The 18,080-nt window shown below is 39.7% G+C and overlaps 1 protein-coding gene across 1 annotated transcript in view; it reads right to left on the bottom strand.

Annotated features, from left to right (window-relative positions):
• The window catches only part of LOC137498971 (fibronectin-like), a 434,037-nt gene extending 416,824 nt beyond the window's left edge, over positions 1-17,213 (bottom strand). Inside the window, exon 1 of the mRNA XM_068226885.1 lies at positions 17,089-17,213. The gene's annotated coding sequence lies outside the window, so the exon portion shown is untranslated. The remainder of the gene's footprint in view (positions 1-17,088) is intronic.
• Between the last annotated feature and the right edge of the window lie 867 nt (positions 17,214-18,080).

Below are 18,080 nucleotides of genomic sequence, written 5' to 3'. Positions count from 1 at the left end.
TGGCCTATCCACACGACGGTTAGCTTGGCTCAGTTGGCTTTGCATCTCCATCTCCATGTTCTTAGGTGTAAAGAACCGTTGGTTTCCAGACAATACGTTGCGAAACATCAAGAAACTTCTCTCCACATCAACAGAGAGCACGTGAAGCACTTATCTTGCAACAGACCTCTTTCATTTCATGTTCTCTCTTTTCATACATGTATTTACTAGCGAAATGTTAATGATGATTCAAATTGAGAATGGTCACTACAGTTGTAGTCGAAACAAGGTGAAGTTGCCGATAAGACCTTTTAAAAAAAGCCTGAAAAGAACCAATAAGCCAAAAAAAAAAAAAAGGAAAAAATTAAGAACAAAAAACCCCACCCTTTTCTGGCCTACATTGACCCAGAATAAACATGTATTATGCTTGTCCTCATCTTTGTGCACTCGAGGACAAAATGATTTTTCCTCAACTTCTGATCTCTAATTATAATATTATCTCCTGCCATGACCTCATTCTACCTTTGAGCAAATGCACACAGTTTGGGAAAGGATTTAAGATGTCTTCAGTAAGCTGTTCCATTCTACTTCCCCCTTCCCTCAGTTATTGTGCCACTGACTTAACAGTATTTTAAACCTGGCTCTGAAACCCCTACAGTCTTAAATCTCTTTCTAAAATCCTCCCTCATATGCCAAATACATTCCACTCAAACTCCTTTCTCATAAACTCTCCCATCCAAGTTACCAGAGTGTTAGTCATTTTGTGGGTTCGATTCCCGTCCGGGTCGGGGATTTTAACCTTAATTGGTTAATTCCAATGGCACGGGGGCTGGGTGTATGTGTTGTCTTCATCATCATTTCATCCTCATCACGACGCGCAGGTCACCTACGGGTGTCAAATAGAAAGACCTGCACCTGGCGAGCCGAACCCGTTCTGGGATATCCCAGCACTAAAAGCCATACGCCATTTCATTTCATTATGCTCTAAGTACAGCAGTTCATGAGTCACACAAGTTCACTCCCGCATCTCTCATGTTTAGGTTTGCACCTAACATGCCGCTCTCTAATCTCTGGTCACTTAACGACATATTACCGGAGACAATAGATCCCGATAGTATTAGAGATCTATGGAAGAAGGCTAAAATCAAACGTAAAGGTTTCCCATGAAAAGGTTATAAAAAGATATGATCGGGGACGCAGGCCACCAATTTAAGTCGGAGATCAGTCATGGTTAAAAATTTGTTCCTGCGGGCAAGCTTGCCCCAGATTCCATTGGCCATGTACCACCAGTTACATTATTAGTCAGTAACCCAGCCACGGAGAGGATATTTAGGGTTCACCTCTCTCAGGTGAAACCTGTGTAAATTCAAGGTTGTTTTACATTCGCCACTCAACACTGGCGGGAGTCGAAGGTTATCTTTCTTTTTAAGAAGTGTCGCCCATCTTAAAGTATATTTAATGAAAATGGGGAGGCTTTCTGCCCTTATTATAATAAGTATGTAGTGAGATTTCTGCTGTAAAACCTTCCCCTCTGATTATTCCTGTTATCTACTCCTTGGTGGCCATTACTTAGCCCCCGTCTCCTTCATCCACCCATTGCTGTCACACACTCATAATCTATGCCGCCCGCCCCTCTGCCCACAACAAATAAAAATTGTACTCTCAAACTCCAGCAAAAACAATCTCTGTCACCCAGATATTACTGTTTCAGTAACCCCTCAGCTGTCGGTGGCCATGTCTCAACATCTGGCGAGCGGTACCAGAGTGGGGAATGGGCCCGCTCGACTCTAGTGAGGCCTCCTTCTGAACGCCGTGCAGGAGCTCCATCCTTCCGGCAAGGGCTGAGGTGCAGTAACTCTACTGCCAACCCATCTGGGGACTGCACATGTACATCTAATCTGCGGTGACCATCACCACGACAACCCCTCCTATAGTAGCGGGAGAGGTGTATCTGAGGTTACTTGGGAGGTCTGGGCAACCCCACCTGGGTATCGGCAGCAGCGGCAGGTCTTGCCGTCAAACACAATCGGCATATCCAAGAATTCTATGGTGGCAAAAAGACTTCAAATATGGTTTTCCAACCTAATTTTCTAAAAACAAACTTTCAAAAAGATTTATCTCTCCTATAAAAATTTCTGTGTGCAAATCTTCTTCTGTGTCACCCTAAGGAAGGACCTTCGGGAGGGGGAGGGCTGTACCGGGAGTTACAACTCAACTGCGCACATTCAAAAGAAGCACCTTAAAGAACTCTATCTATCAAACAAAACGTGAAACTCTTACTGCATGAAGTTGGGACATTAATCAGAAGATGTCACAACTGAATAACTGAGAAGTTTGTCATTTCTAAGTTTCCTAAATTGATTGGATTTATTTTTTGTTTTGGTGTACATCAAGAAGTTTGAACTTTTCTCCATAGATGTCTCACAAAAACTGAGGTGACGCACTCTGGTGCAAGGTGGAATAATTTGTTATTGAAAGAAATTTTGTGTTTATAGGTTTTCTCAAGGAAATTACTTTCATTTTTTTTATATATTTCAAGGTTTGCAACACTTCCTTCTCTTCCTGCCAGCTTTGGTGTCTGGGCAATCAAATTTTTCTGTAATTATTTTTTGGCCATCAAAGGCTTCTTGCTGGTTTTCGAGTGTAACTTTTGATTCTGCCAATAAAAATGAGAGGATGTGACCAGATTTAGTCCAGAATCCTCTCAAACAATCCCTTTCGGGTATATAAGCTGAGGCTTTTCTGGCTACCTTGTCTTATTGATCATCGTTTTCCTGAGTGTGTGTGTTAAGACAGGAGGCAGGGTGCCTCATTCTTCGGCAGGCAGAACACCAGCCCAGGTAATGGCCACCAATTTATTATCTTTGTAGCTGTTCCGCAAACTTATCCGAGGGAAAGGTTCTAAACTTTAACTATCTAACCATCTCATTCTGAAATGTAATAGTCTTATTTTCTAATGTCAATTTCATAAAAGTCTTTAACTGTAAATAGGGGATAGAGAGTGTGTTACCCTCTCGAGTTCCCCTTCAATTTATTGTGAGGTGACTACGATTTTGTAACTGTTTCTCTTTTCCGTAAATCATTAAATTAACCTTCATTCGAGTGACCTCAGTAGGTTGGGATTAGCCCCTGTATCATCAGGCTGAGAGCCCAATTAGGATTTTATACTTAATTTTCTAGGAGCGCAAGTGTACGCCTCCATTCATTTTGTGTTCGGGCCAGTAATTTAACCTGTTCTTTTTCCACGAAGGCCGAGTAGGTTGGGTACTAGTTACCCCTGTGCACTAAATTGTAAAATTGCAATTTTGGGCCTAGCGAGGCCAGAAATTTGTAAGATTTTGTAAGAAATTGGGAGCGCAGTCTCCTTAGTTAATGTTGGAGAGCTCTTTTCTGTGATTGTTGTAATATTGAGGGTGCCTTTGGAAGGCTGTTTTGTAACCGCTGGAGCAAAGTGCTCTTAAACGGTGTTTTGGGAGATTTCTATATTTATCTACCTAAATTCCACATGCAGAAACTTGTAAATTTGGAGCCTGAAGTTCAAAACTTGTTAACTACCGATCCTTGGGTTTTCTATTTTGTACCTGAAAATATTGTTGGTTAAGTTTGAGATTCTAAAAGAAATATAACTTTTATTTAAAGTTTTAAATTAATTTTGATATCGTAGTTAGACCATTTAAGCCTACACCTTCTTCACCTCTCTGTGTTCCACAGATACCCCGGAACAGCCCTATGTGTTGTACAACTTCCCTTTTTTCCCCTTTGTGTAGAGGATATTTGTACTTCCTCTTCACCACCACCACCACTACTTACCTTCATCCTTCTGTGTTTTCATGATTGCGTTTTTCTCCCCCACCCACACTGTCCTAGTTGCAGCATCAAATATCAATTCATCGGAGATAACATATTGGTCCACCACAGGCTTCTGTTCTTATTTCTTGTCGATTTATACTGAGGTTTTTGTCTGAATATTTCCCTTTCTTGACACATAAAGCTACAGATTTAGAATCATTGATGTTAAGGCCTACAGTATTTCTTGAAAACATTGTAGGGCAAGTTTTGTCTTTTCAGCTACAGTTTTCACACTGTTAACGATGAATACTGAATCGTCATGATCGTCGTCTTTGTTCTTCTGTGTATTTCTTGAAAACATTGTAGGGCAAGTTTTGTCTTTTCAGCTACAGCTTTCACACTGTTAACGATGAATACTGAATCGTCATGATCGTCGTCTTTGTTCTTCTGTGATTGTAGGAAACTAGCTATGGATTCTTCAGATAAATCTGCAAGAATGTGATCTGTTGCTAGATTATACAGAGCAGGTGATGTGGAGAACCTTGCTATACACCACGTTCAATTTGGATGGTGTTAGTTTTCTAGTTTCGTGTTTCGATTTCCGTACTATTGAAAATGAAAATCCACAGCCTGTTTCCAGTCATTTGACCAGGTCAGGAATGGAATGAATGAAGCTCCCATCTAGCACAGAGGATAGAAAATGTGCCAAAGCCTGTCACACTCCTCTGGAGCAATGATTAATGATTGATAGATGAAATGATATTGGAGTGTTGCTGGAATGAATGATGAAAAGGAAAACTGGAGTACCTGGAAAAAATCCTGTCCCACCTCCACTTTGTCCAGCAAAATTCTCACATGGAGTGACTGAGATTTGAACCATGGAACCCAGCAGTGAAAGGCAGCCATACTGCCGCCTGAGCCATGGAGGCCATTGTAAATTCATAATGAGATTTATCAATGTATTGGAAATACTCACCAACTCGAGAGTCTTCTTTAGATGGAGGTGCCCCACATTGTCAGAAGCTTTTCTGATATCTAGAAACACCACACAGCCATCACGCTTGTTCACTTTGGCCAAATACAAAACCACTTCTAATAGTGATGTATTTAGATGTGTACGTGGGGTTTTATCGAAGCCCTCTGGTTCTGATTGAAATTAATATACTGGCAAAACCTTTGTTCTAGCACTCTTTCAATTACCCCCTGAATTATCACCTCTATGCTGTTATTATTATTTTTTGAAATCTGCTTCATGCTTTATTTCATTGTGTCTTTTTACATTGTACTTTGTCATAATAAAACAATGTTTGCTCATTAAACATAATATTTTATTTCGTGCATCTGAACACAGGAATATATTCTCCCACTGAAAATGTAAATGTTTATGCAGAGTGGGAGATTCTGCAAGTTGACAACTGGCATGGCACCAAGCTGTTGTTTCTCACAACATTGAATTACACTGACCAGATATCTCAGATTTGCTGGGACAGTCCTTGTCAGTTTTTAATGGAGAAGCAAACAATATTTCCTTGATTATTTAATTTCATTGTCACCAACAGTGAAGAGCATAACAACAGTAGTACAATGCGGTGGAAACAAGTTCCAGAATTCCAGGAAACTCTATCTCTCATCTGAAAAGGCTCTAATAATAGGCACAAGTAAACTTGAAAAAAAAAGTTAATTTCCAAACTATAATTGTTAGAATATTTTGATAAAATCCTTTCAAAGAAAGAACTGTTGGAATCAATTCATTCATCTGATGTTGGATGATGAATCTTAGAGCCAAAAGTGTTTTTCGTGTTTGATTAGCACTGAATGACACATGTTATTTTGTATTATACAAGTGATTCAGTACTTTGTACTATGCTAAATAAAATCACACTATTATGATTTTATTTGATTAAATATATTAATCAAAAGAAACATCTATATGTCCAGCTATTCAATACATATATAATTTAATAATATCCTTTAGATTATCTTACATAATTGTTATATTAATGCCATGTGAGTGTGTGGTTTTTAATATATACAGTATATATCGGGTGAGTCCGCTGCACCTAACTTTTTCTGTTGTTAGGCATCCTGCGAACGTGAGTGGTCTGATGGTCGATTCTCCTTTGCCGGATATAATGCTACAGTCGCTTTTAAAGCACTTACTGCGTCATCACAGCAAAGACTTTTACAAAAACATGTATGCAACAGGTATTTACACAATTCATCAAACTGCCAAATGGTTATGTAAAAAGTAGCCTACGTGCCAATTATAAGCTTTCGAATGGATATGAAATTAACGCTAAAAGCTATGGCATACTTATAGCAAACATGTGATAGTTGTGAAGTGGAAAGTAGTTTTACACAAAGTACACTTTCTGATAAGCTCGACACAGCAGTCACCTTGGTGTAGTGGGCTAAGCATAGACATGCTCACGCGCAAGCTTTTGTTAAATGGGTTTGAATCCCACAAGTGCTAAATATCTTTATTCACGTTTTAAGCTTTGAGGATCAAATACAAGGCCATTCCTTCCACTCGACCAACAGCATGCATGTTTAATGTGTGCTGACATGTAGGAGGGTGGAGCGATGTTTGCGTATAACTTTGTCACTTTCCTAAACAGTTTCTGTTAGAGAGGCACCAGTTAATTCCAGTGAAACTGCTGAGTTGGTTTTGGACACTTTTCTGGAGAATCCTCACATGAGTACACGGGCAGTAGCACAACAGGCCAATATCAGCTAGCCGTCTGTTGTACGGATCTTGCATACCAATTTGTTTCATCTGTATCACCTGCAGCTATATCAATAGCTCCACGGATGAGATTTTGAAACTCGTGTTGATTTTTGTGCAAATGGCAAATGATTCCGTGTTTGTATCTCACATTTCATTTTCGGACGAGTCGCAATTTCATAATAATGGCTCTGTGAATCGTCATAATATGCACTACTGGCTAGCTAGTGTTGAAAATCCATGCTGGCTAATGCAGGCAGCATTTTAGGCACGATGGGGAGTAAATGTCCGGTGTGGTAATATCTCTTCTCCTTTCCACTCATGTTCAGCTCTTAAAATTATAAACAACTTATGTTTTGGCAATAAAGAATGCAATCAGGGACATTCTGAAGAATAATTGCTTCAAGAATATTGAAGACAATACTTCAAAATGGGAAATTACTTTGTAAGAAATAAATTGACAATACAATTTTCAATACAATATATCAAGTAAATAATATTACATCAGTCTTGGCACTAGTTTCAGCCACTTAGTGGCCATCTTCAGCCAAACAGATCATGTGATAACTAAAACATATGTATAACTAACAAAGACAATGTTGCAGGAATAATTATAACATTAAAATACATATAATAACAAAAATTATGGTTATGATCTTCTTGTCATATACGACATTTCATTTCATAATATGATGTCTTTAAGTTGACATAGGATCACAGGCCAAAAAGTAAATCTGGAAATGATAGCCAGAATTAGGAATGAATAAACATACAGAAAAGAAATTTAAAACAAGAAAAATGACTTATGAAACTCACCTCTAATGTCTGGGGGAAGCAGGCAGGCCATGGCGGCAGTGGCGGAGAAGTATTCATTCCCCGCCCGAAGAGCGCGTGGGCCCCTAGAGAGTTACGATTTCTCTCGGGCCAGGAGATGTGAATAGAACTGTGTGGGCTGTGAGCTTGCATCCGGGAGATAGTGGGTTCGAATCCCACTGTTGGCAGCCCTGAAGATGGTTTTCCATGGTTTCCCATTTTCACACCAGGCAAATGCTGGGACTGTACCTTAATTAAGGCCACGGCCACTTCCTTCCAACTCCTAGGCCTTTCCTATCCCATCGTCACCATAAGACCTATCTGTGTCAGTGTGACGTAAAGCCCCTAGCAAAAAAAAAGAACTGTGTGGTGCGATGAATGAAGAAGACGGGTAGAACGATGTGACGAATTGAGTGAGGGGGAAGATGAGGCCTCTTGGCTACGGTGATGGGAAAGATAGAGGATGTCCGCTAGGAGTGAAGTTTAGATAAGGGTACCAGGATGAAGATGGAGGGTTAGGAGGTGCAGGGTCCTAGTGATATGGTAGAGGGAAGTTGTTAGGAAACGTTGGCAGGCTGGGTGCGACGATGAGGGTGGTTGGTAGGATGGTGAACCGGTTGTGGTGAGGAGATAGAGGGCTCCACTTTATGGCGGTGGTGAGAGATGTATACTCCTTTGTTGATAAGGTGTTGTATATCTTCGGCAGTCGGGAGGTGGATGCGAACCATGTACGTTGGGCCGGTGGAGTTCTGGATTCGGAAGTCCTTCAGCTTGGAGTTGATGGACAATGGTTCGGTTCGAATGTGCAGGATCCACACCGTGGATCACACAGCTGTACATGTTGTGGAGGGTTGGTAGTGGGTGCATTGTCAATGGTGCAGCAGCTGCTGTTTCATCGGCAGGTGAAGACGGCGAAGGCGGTTGTGCGGCTGTAAACTTGGATGTGTCGTCAGGCAGGGACTGGACTGGAGATTGTTCAGGGGTGCAGGAGGGAGGGAGGAGGTCATGAGTGGTGAAGGATGGCATGTGACAACAGTTGTGATAGGGTCCTGGGAAAAGGTAGATGTCGTGGCAGTCGTTATGATGGTAGTGACGGTGGTAGTGGTGTTGGTGGTGGGGGTAGGGTAGAAATGAGACAAAAACTGTTCTTGTGATGACCACTGTTGTGGTTTGGCTGCTGCGGCGTCAAAGTACAGAGGACTGGGCTCCACATGGTGTCGCTGACGGTTAATGTAGACTCTGTTGTTGATGATTCGCTGAAGGGCGCCTGGCCTATAGAGGTGACGAAGGATCCGCCGTGTAAGAACAAAGTCTTGCAGTAACTTGGAGATGCGCTCAGCAGGGATGCCTTACCGCTGGAGTTGTGTGAGAATATCGTGGTCGGAGAGGGCGGGGTCACACAGCTGGACATGATGGGAGGCTGACTTCCAACTAGGTGTCAGCCTATGTGCTTTATTGAAGTCGGTAAGGTAGCAGAGATATAGATGTTGAGCCACTCGGCCGGGAAATAATTAAGAGGAGTTGCTCAGAGAATTTAGCAGTCCTGCTTAGAGAGGTCGATGAAAAGACCTTCGTCTCCAGGCCATGTAAACAAAAGAGTGGATAAGGAACAAGCATTGACTTGTTGTAGGAAGCAGGCAATGTATTCAAAGGAGTAGATAGGGATAGGAGGGGAGCGGGTAAAGAAGGGAGGGGAAGGGGTGGGGACGGTAGGGGAAGGAGGGGATAAGGAGAGAAAGGGTGCCTAAGGTGGGGCTGGAGAACGTGGAAAGAAAGACTGGTGCTGAGAGGGGAATTTAAAGAGATTATGAAAGAATTATTTTTATCTGAGACATGATTATTAAAGATAGGAATTAAAAGGTTAAATAAAACGTTCGATTTCTCTGAAATTTCATTTAGATTGAAGTTAGGATTGAAAAATTGTTCCAGATGGATAAAACAACTTTCTGTAATATTGAGCAGAATATTAACTTCAGGAATTTTTATATCTTGGTTGATATTAGTGAACTTATGGTTAGTATCACCCATGTGCTGTCCCATGACTGAAAATCTGTTATATTTCAGGGTGTTCACATGCTCTAAGTATCTTGTATGGAAGCTCCTACCTGTCTGACCGATATAAGACACGTTACATTATTAAAATTGAGTCTATAATTAGTATAATTGAGGGCTTGGGTGCAATAACAGCGTTAGTCTACTTACGCTGTTATTGCATAAACACTAGTTTTGAAATCCTTGAACCCTGCGCTACCAAACAAGCCAACTCTTAGTTCCATCTGATGCCCCTAGAGGTCAGGAGCGGACAGAAAGTGTCACCGTGCACTACGCTGTTGTTGCAGGGATCCAGACTGCACTGCAGGAACAGCGTGCAGAGGTGAACATGGCATCTACTAGCGGGATGTTACAGTCACATATGAGTACAATTCTAGCTATTATGAGTGCTCCGTGTCAAGTGAATGTGATTCAGATGTGACTAATGGTACGAAAAGTGTGAATGATAGTTTTACACCTAAAGGCAGAGGGAAGATGAGGAACCGGAACCCAAAGAACTGGAAGAGAAACATAGCAAAACGGGCGTGAAAGAGTGGCAAGAGTTATATTTCGGTCGTAACTGTTGTGTGTGTCCTCCGCCGCCTGCAAGCTCCGCAGCCCACCCAGCATCGACGTTTCGAGAGACCACGAGGTGGACTGCAGTGCACTGACGTAATTGTCTGTGACGTCAGCCAGCGCTATAAATTGAGCGACGTTTCCGCCTCTCCAGGCACTCCTACAGTGTCCAGCGATCAGACTACACCGTATGTCAGACACGGAGGTACCCTCTTAAATAAGTGTTCTGAACAGGTGGACCAACTCTGGTCGGGAGGTGTCACCTCAGGACATTGCCTCATGTATCCTGCCTCCCGTATCGCCGTAGTGCATCCTGTCCTAGCATTCTGCTACTCATGAACTTTAACACAAGTTCCCTGCAAGTTCTCCGACTTCAAGCCAAGCATTCTGCTATTCATGAACTTTACCACAAGTTCCTTGCAAGTTCTACAACTCCTAACTAGCATTCTGCTACTACGGACTTTCTGCAAGTTCCACTTGTCATTCTACCAACTACAGATAGTCATCAACTATCACGGACATTCATTTATCCGAGCAGCCTATCTTATCAAGATAGAACTCAATGTACATAGAAATATTAATGTGCATAACTGTAAATAATTGTCAGACTCTCAGTCTACTAATTTATGTTATCATTGAACGTGTGCAGCACATTGAACATCAAGACAAGTTTCGTTCTTTTTGTGCACATACTCTACAAAAATTTCCAAGTAATAAACTTTTACATTGTGCCTTGTATATAAGCTCCTTGTATACAACAGTAACTGGAAAGGAAGTGAAGAAGAAGGTTTTCCGAACAGTGAATAAATGCTGCAGAAAAAGGTACTACATACGTCCTAGTATTTCTTACTTTGTATTTAGAATGTTTTGTTAAAAGTAAGCCATGCTAACTGTTAGGCTTTTATTGATTAATCATTACATTTTCAGGTGCTTTGTGATTGTAAATCATGAAGAACAAAAGGAATGTCATAAATCATTCTGGAACACTGCAAGATACGATCTTACTGGGTTATATGAGGAGGAAAGGAAAAAAGTTTCAGAAACCAGATTGGACAAACGAGCAGACCTACTGTGTCAAAGTCAAGAATGATGACAAGGCAGTTTCTACTCTCCATACTTCAGATATCAGAAATGAGACTAAGGACTGTACAAAACACACTGAAAACAGGTGAGTGTATTCTGCAATGTATATACTCTGTTTTGTGATAATTAGAAATGCAAAATGAGGAATTGAAGTGCTTTTACTTCAATAACCATTACAGGTGGAGTCTTGGAGGAATGCAGGGGCATGCACAACAATCGTCCAATCGAAATAATCAGAAATGTGTGGGAACATGTTGAAGAGCACTGGATGCAGATTCCCCGCAATGAAGCTCATTACAGTCGAGCGAAAACAATCCGAAAATACTTTGAGGACCCTGTTTTCAATGTACTAAAACCGTATACTGCTTTTAAACAATTTTTTTTTTTTGAAAAGACGGGAAAACCACTAAAAATGAGTTACAGTACATATCGTAAGTATGTCAGAGCAAACAGTGAGTTTTCATTTCAGCAGTCAAGGACTGACAAGTGCGACTATTGTGCAGAATGTGAGGTTAAACTGAAAGCAAATCCTGATAGTGCATGTAAATCAGAATACATGTTTCATAAAAAGAGAGTTGAGGTTTATAATGGATTAAAATCAGATGTACTGGCGAAGGCGAGCTATGACGGTTCCACTTTACTCAGACTGGATTTGACTATGCCCAAAATCTTCCGCTACCTCATCTAAATGTAACTGCTCAGTTCTATAAGAGGCTTTTATGGCTTTACATATTGAATGTGCATTGCCACAATGATGGAAGTAGTAACTTCTTTTGTTTTCTTGAGTCAGAGTCGAAGAAAGATCCAAATTCAGTCTGTTCTTTTCTTTATCAGGTTATTAGTCAAAATCTCGAAAGAAGGCCTCACATAAAAAAAGGTTGTATTGCTGTCCAATTCCTGCGGAGGCCAAAACAATACCATGGTAATGTTCTGTGCATGGGTAAGTAGGGTATTTAGTGTAGAGGCAGAGCACCTCTTTCCATTAGGAGGTCATTCCTTCAGTCAGTGTGGCCGTATGGTATGGTATGCTCCTCAAGCAGGTTGAACATATAGATACTGTTGAGGGGTACATCAGCATAATGAAATAATGTAGAAGGAATCCTGAGTCATTTCAAGCAGCTATGTCAGCTAATTTAATAAAAGACTGCGCATCAGCACTCAAACCTTTGTTTTTAAGTGTTCCTGTAGTGAAGGGTTACAAATTTTCAGTTCAGAAATATGTAAAACTTCACTACAAGAATGGTATTGTTTCAGCGTCCCAGACATACACTTCCTATTTCCAGCTATTTACTTACATAAATAAGAAGGCAGAATTTCTTGACTATACAGTAATGATCTAAAATTGACTAATGTAATAAAACCCGGTGTAAAGACACAGAAAAGAGCTGATGTACTGTCTTTGATGAAGAACTTGAAACCTGAAAACATTAAGTGGTACGAAAACACCTTATCTGTAACCCAGAATCCTGAAAATTCCGAAATTGAAGCCGATATTGAATCCTATTTCAATACTCAATAATTCAGACATGGGTACGAAGTTTAAAATAGTTTCAATTTCAGAAGCTTAACAGAACCAAGGGCATCAAAGCACACACAAATTGTCATATGCTATTCTTAATATTTTCATTTTCATTGCAAAAGAGAATTGAAAACATTACCTGTGTTCGCTGATTATTGAAAGTTTTGTGCCACACTGTACCAGTATATGTGACAAATACATTTATAGAAATTCTGTAGTGAGTCATTAATTTAATCTGCCTTCCTGACCTATTTCCTTCACATAGCAGATCCTAATTTTCTTCATATTTAACTGAAACTATATATTTATACATTTTTCCCATATTTTATGCAATAACAGCGTATATTTAAGAATTTAAATTCATTATAAAGTCCTAGAAAATCACCATATTTTATCAGATTTTCTAGAAATGTTGTATCTTACATTTGAATAGCAATTGAAAGAACATTTAACCTTATTTACTGATTTATTCTTCAGGTACAACAAATTGAAACTTTACATGCCGGTTTCTTAAAATAGCGTAAATCTACTTACGCTGTTATTGCACCCAAGTCCTCAATTACTCCTGCAACATTGTCTTTGTCTGGTATACATATGTTTTAGTTATCACATGATCTGTTTGGCTGAAGATGGCCACCAAGTGGCTGAAACTAGTCCCAAGACTAATGTAATATTATTTACTTGATATATTGTATTGAAAATTCAATTGCTCTTCAGTACGGAATAAAAATGAAATTTATACCGGTAGCTTATAAATTACTTTGTAGTGGTGAAGTTTGCGTGGCCGTGGACACTTGTCTAACAATGACTCACCACCACACGAGTTAGACCAACACTGGCACACTGATGCTTCATTATGTTGGCTGTGAATAGTTACTTGAAAGGTAGATAGAATTTCCAGTCATTGACTTTGGTAGTTTCCTTGAAATGAAAGAAATGCCAAGAGATTACTCCAGGTTTAAATATTTCAAACTTGGAACTCATTTTGATGATGTTTCGAAAATATTTGTTGTTTCTTTTTTCAGGTAGTTTATAAATTAGTTTCCATGGACTGAAGAACCTTGTCTCGTCTTGTCACAACTGAAAAGCGACTCTTTCAGGATAGTCTTCACACATGTCTTTTGGTTTTGCTCTCCACTTTGTCTAGGGCACCAGATTTGCCACAAACACTTTTCTGTGAAATCCTGTGTCTGACCACTCCACAGAACCTTTACAGTTAGTTACACCTCACCATTAGCATTTCTAGTGCCTTCTCCAGTATTAGAAGCGCAGTCAATGGAATGTTGTTGGCCCTAGCACGACAAAAGCAATCGTTATGTAGACTATCCACAGCAAGGCCTTCCACTGCTGGAAACCGTGTTTAGTACCGGAACTTCAGCAGTTGCATGTCCAACCCTTGATGCCTTCTTACTTTTAATAATGTCCCTGATTTGACTTTTCCCCACATCAAACTTGGTCATGAACACATAATTTTTCAGGAGAATACAAGAGGAATTATCCACCTTTCAACACAGAATTAAATGGAATAACTAAAAATTACACCATTTCATATATGTATGGGACCAGTTTGGAACCTTGCATAGACTCGTCTTCAGCCATGTAATTTAAATAATATGAATATAGTTGGTCCGTTATTGGACATTATAAATTTTTCAGCTAACTCATTCCTGGTTGTCAGCATTTTCGTTGTGCTCATCAGTTAGTAAATAGCATGCCTATGAAGACGCATCACTAGTGAATAACGCGTAGGCTACTTGGAGCTACTGGCAGTGCCAACGCACTATGGGGCAAAACGCTGGCAACCAGGAATGAGTTAGCTGAAATATTTATAATATCCAATAACGGACCAACTATACTGGGGACAAATATTTCAGATTCCCTATGGGAATCAACATCTATATCATGTAATTTAAAATTGCCAAGTCAATAAAAGTATGCAAAACAATTACGATACTTTTTTTCTTTTTCATGGACCTTTATTACCTCCACTTCATCCTGGAGTTGTGAGGTGCTTGCTTTCTTGAGACATCTCTTGCAATTTACGGTAAGGGCCACACTCTCCCGCTAATAGAGTAACAATAAGAAATTCTGCCTGCCTAGCGGGCTGAGGAAGGCCGGGCAGCCATGTCTTTACTTACAGCGCACACTCGGAGGGCTGTCTAGCAGATTGCAGTCCAGTTCTCTGTCAGCCAGGGCTTACAACTTATTTACCTTGCTGTTTTATGCTTCTAAGCATAGTCTGCACTCTTTTAGAGCTAAAATGGAATGGTGTATGGCTTTTAGTGCCGGGAGTGTCCGAGGGCACGTTCGGCTCGCCAGGTGCAGGTCTTTTGATTTGACCAGGGACCCTTGTGACCAAAGGCCAGCATGCTAACCATTTAGCCATGGAGCTGGACTCTTTTAGAGCTGTTGTTGTCTGTTGGGAAGTGTCCATGTCAGTTTCTAGGAATGTCCGGTGTTAAGAACTCATTTTACCAGAAGAGTCCAGGTTATCCTGCCAGGGATTTTAATGTCCACTCTAAGAAGAGTCTGCTATTCAAAAGTATATGTTAAGGGAAGTTCCACTTTATTTAGTTGCTCATTGTCTATTTTCAGAAAGTGACTTTTGTAAGTTTTATTTATCTTATGCTCTGTTGATTCTTCCCTTTCTTTTTACCTTATGTTTTCTTGTTGTGTTTAAAAATGGTATTACCATTAGTAAAGTATTATTATTATGTACAGTACATATGATTGTAAATCTATTTTCTTTTCCTTGAAACTAATTTATATTATTTTCAGGTACAGTAGTAACCTACCTTGTAGGTCTGAAGCAATGCTAAGCTGGTGACAGTAGATATGACCTTTATCTTCTTTATCTCCATTTTCTAGGTGTGACAGTGTTTATTTATGTATGGTATGGCTTTTAGAGCCGGGAGTGTCCGAGGATATTTTTGGATCACCTGGTGCAAGACTTCCTATTTGACTTCCATGGGCGACCTGCGTTTCTGGATGTCAGATGATGATGATGATGGTGATGATGAAGATGAAGATGAAGGGAGAGGGTAAAGGCCGGTGTTGGCACATAGACTACTCCTGTCAAATAACACCAAGGGGTCTGCTCACAGCTTTACGTCTCCATCCATTGGCCAACAACAGTCTCATATGCCCTCACTCCATATGATGATTGAGGAAAGGTTTGGAATTGAACACAGGTTTTGGCACGCAATGTAGTGATTAGAAAGTGCATACCACCTCCTCTCCTACCCTGCCGGCGAACATTCTATGGTGAAAATATTTTTCACAAACGGGACCAGGCGGGTTAGTGTGACCACCAACAGTTGTATGTCAGTCATCAAGGATGACAACAATATGTGTTTAGTTTTAGCCTGGAATACTTGGTACAGAAATACTTAGTGTTACATTGTCTTAGATCAGACACTCAGGACAAAGTGGTGGAACACCTTCCTCGGCATCAGTTGGTTTGACTATCAACGTACTGTAGTATCATTCTTCTTATTGTCCTTATCCTTTTGTGTTTTCCTGCTATCCTTGTTCTTCCCGTCATTGTGATTATCGATCCTATTATGGTTCCTGTTTCTCTACATTGACTGGCAATATACAGATAAAAGTTCATGTTAGTCCATTTGAAACCTTGTAATCAATCAATCAATCAATCACTATTCATCTGCATTTATAGCACTCATCCAGGTGGCAAATTTCCTATCTGTTCTTTCCCTAGCATTTTCTTAAATGATTGCAGAGAAATGGGAAATTTATTGAACATCTCCCTTCGTAAAAAAAATTCTTACCCCAATTTTTCCTCTTGAATTCCACCTTTATCTTCATATTATGATCTTTCCCACTTTTCAAAAACCACTAAAACTTATTTTTCTACTAATATCATTCCACACCATCTCTCCACTGACAGCTCAGAACATACCACTTATTAAGAAGTTACTTGTAACATACCACTTAATTGGAATAATAACAACAAGTTAATTTATTAATTTGACCACCTAATCAATACAATAAGTCTTGTCTTTGTTGATTTACGTTGACTTGTTAACTAAAATGGTACATGTTCCGCCTTGCATATAGGCATCATCAGCCATTGCCTTAACCTTGAAATAAAATCAGGCACCTGATTTACATATAAATAAAATAAAACTAATTTTTAAAAAGCCTTGGAGAGGCTTGAACTAAAATTAACATATGGTAAAAGACACACACATGTAACATACCACTTAGTCGAGTAGCTCCTCTCCTTTCTCCCAAGTCTTTGCAGCACAAACTTTGCAACATTTTTGTAATGCTACTCTGTTGTCTGAAATCACCCAGAACAAATCAAGCTGCTTTTCTTTGGATTTTTTTCCACTTCTTGAATCAAGTAAGCCTGGTGAGGGTCCCATACACTGGAAACATACTCTAGTTGGGGGTATTACCAGAGACTTATATGCCCTCTCCTTTACATCCTTACTACAGCACCTAATTACCCTCATAACCATGTGCAGAGATCTGTACCCTTCATTTAGAATCATATTTATGTGATTACCCCAATGAAGATCTTTCCTTATATTAAGACCTAGGTACTTACAATGATCCTCAAAGGGAACTTTCACCCTGTCAATGCAGTAATTGAAACTGAGAGGACTTTTCCTTTTGTGAAACTCACAACCTGACTTTTAACCTCGTTTATCATCATAGCATTGCCAGCTGTCCATCTCACAACATTATCAAGGTCACCCTGCAGCCGCTCACAATCTTGTAACTTATTTATTACTCTGTACAGAATAACATCATCTGCAAAAAAATCTTATCTCTGATTGCACTTCTTTACTCATATCATTTATATATATAAGAAAACATAAAGGTCCAATAATACTGCCTTGAGGAATTCCCCTCTTAATTATTACATTTTCTAGAAAAATAGCCAACCAAACAGTTACTCTTTTGTCTAGTCCAATTACACTCATTTTTACCAGTTATCTCGCACGATCTACCCTATCAAATGTAAAACTGATTGGTTGATTTTTCATCCCATATTTGGTCATTAGTTCTCCCCACAAATGTCAATAAAATGAACTGCATAATCTAATTCTGTGTGTAAACTGTAAAAGCAAACCTGAGACACAAATCCTGTCATACTTTAACATCTTGAACTGTCTGCAGTCCACATATCACTGCCATCTACACAGAACTGTTAATGGTAGTCTCAAATGTACATCTTTGTTATTTTATTTCTCGTTGCATGTTCCTCATGTGCACGTCACACGCCAACATCCCATGACAGTAAATGCCTTACAATATTACTTTAGTGACTTTGGTCTCTCACACCTCCCAACACAGAGAAATGTAGTGGATATCATAGTTTATAATTTTCATTATCCATGTCAATTTCCCTGTTTCATGTGAAAAAAGGACCCTTTTTATATAACTCCCACCTAATCAACACCATAAGTAAGACATAATCTACATCATTAGAAGTAGTACTAGTTTTGGTCAATATCTGACCATCCTCAGCTACATGTAAAGAAACTTAATTAAAAAACACATTACATGTAAACAATGATGTGAAAAGCAATGTAA

Source organism: Anabrus simplex, chromosome 3 (genome assembly GCF_040414725.1).
Source record: "Anabrus simplex isolate iqAnaSimp1 chromosome 3, ASM4041472v1, whole genome shotgun sequence".
Classification (NCBI taxonomy): Eukaryota; Metazoa; Arthropoda; class Insecta; order Orthoptera; family Tettigoniidae; genus Anabrus; species Anabrus simplex.
Note: the sequence above shows the minus strand (reverse complement) of the source record. Positions and strands in the feature narration are given on the sequence as shown.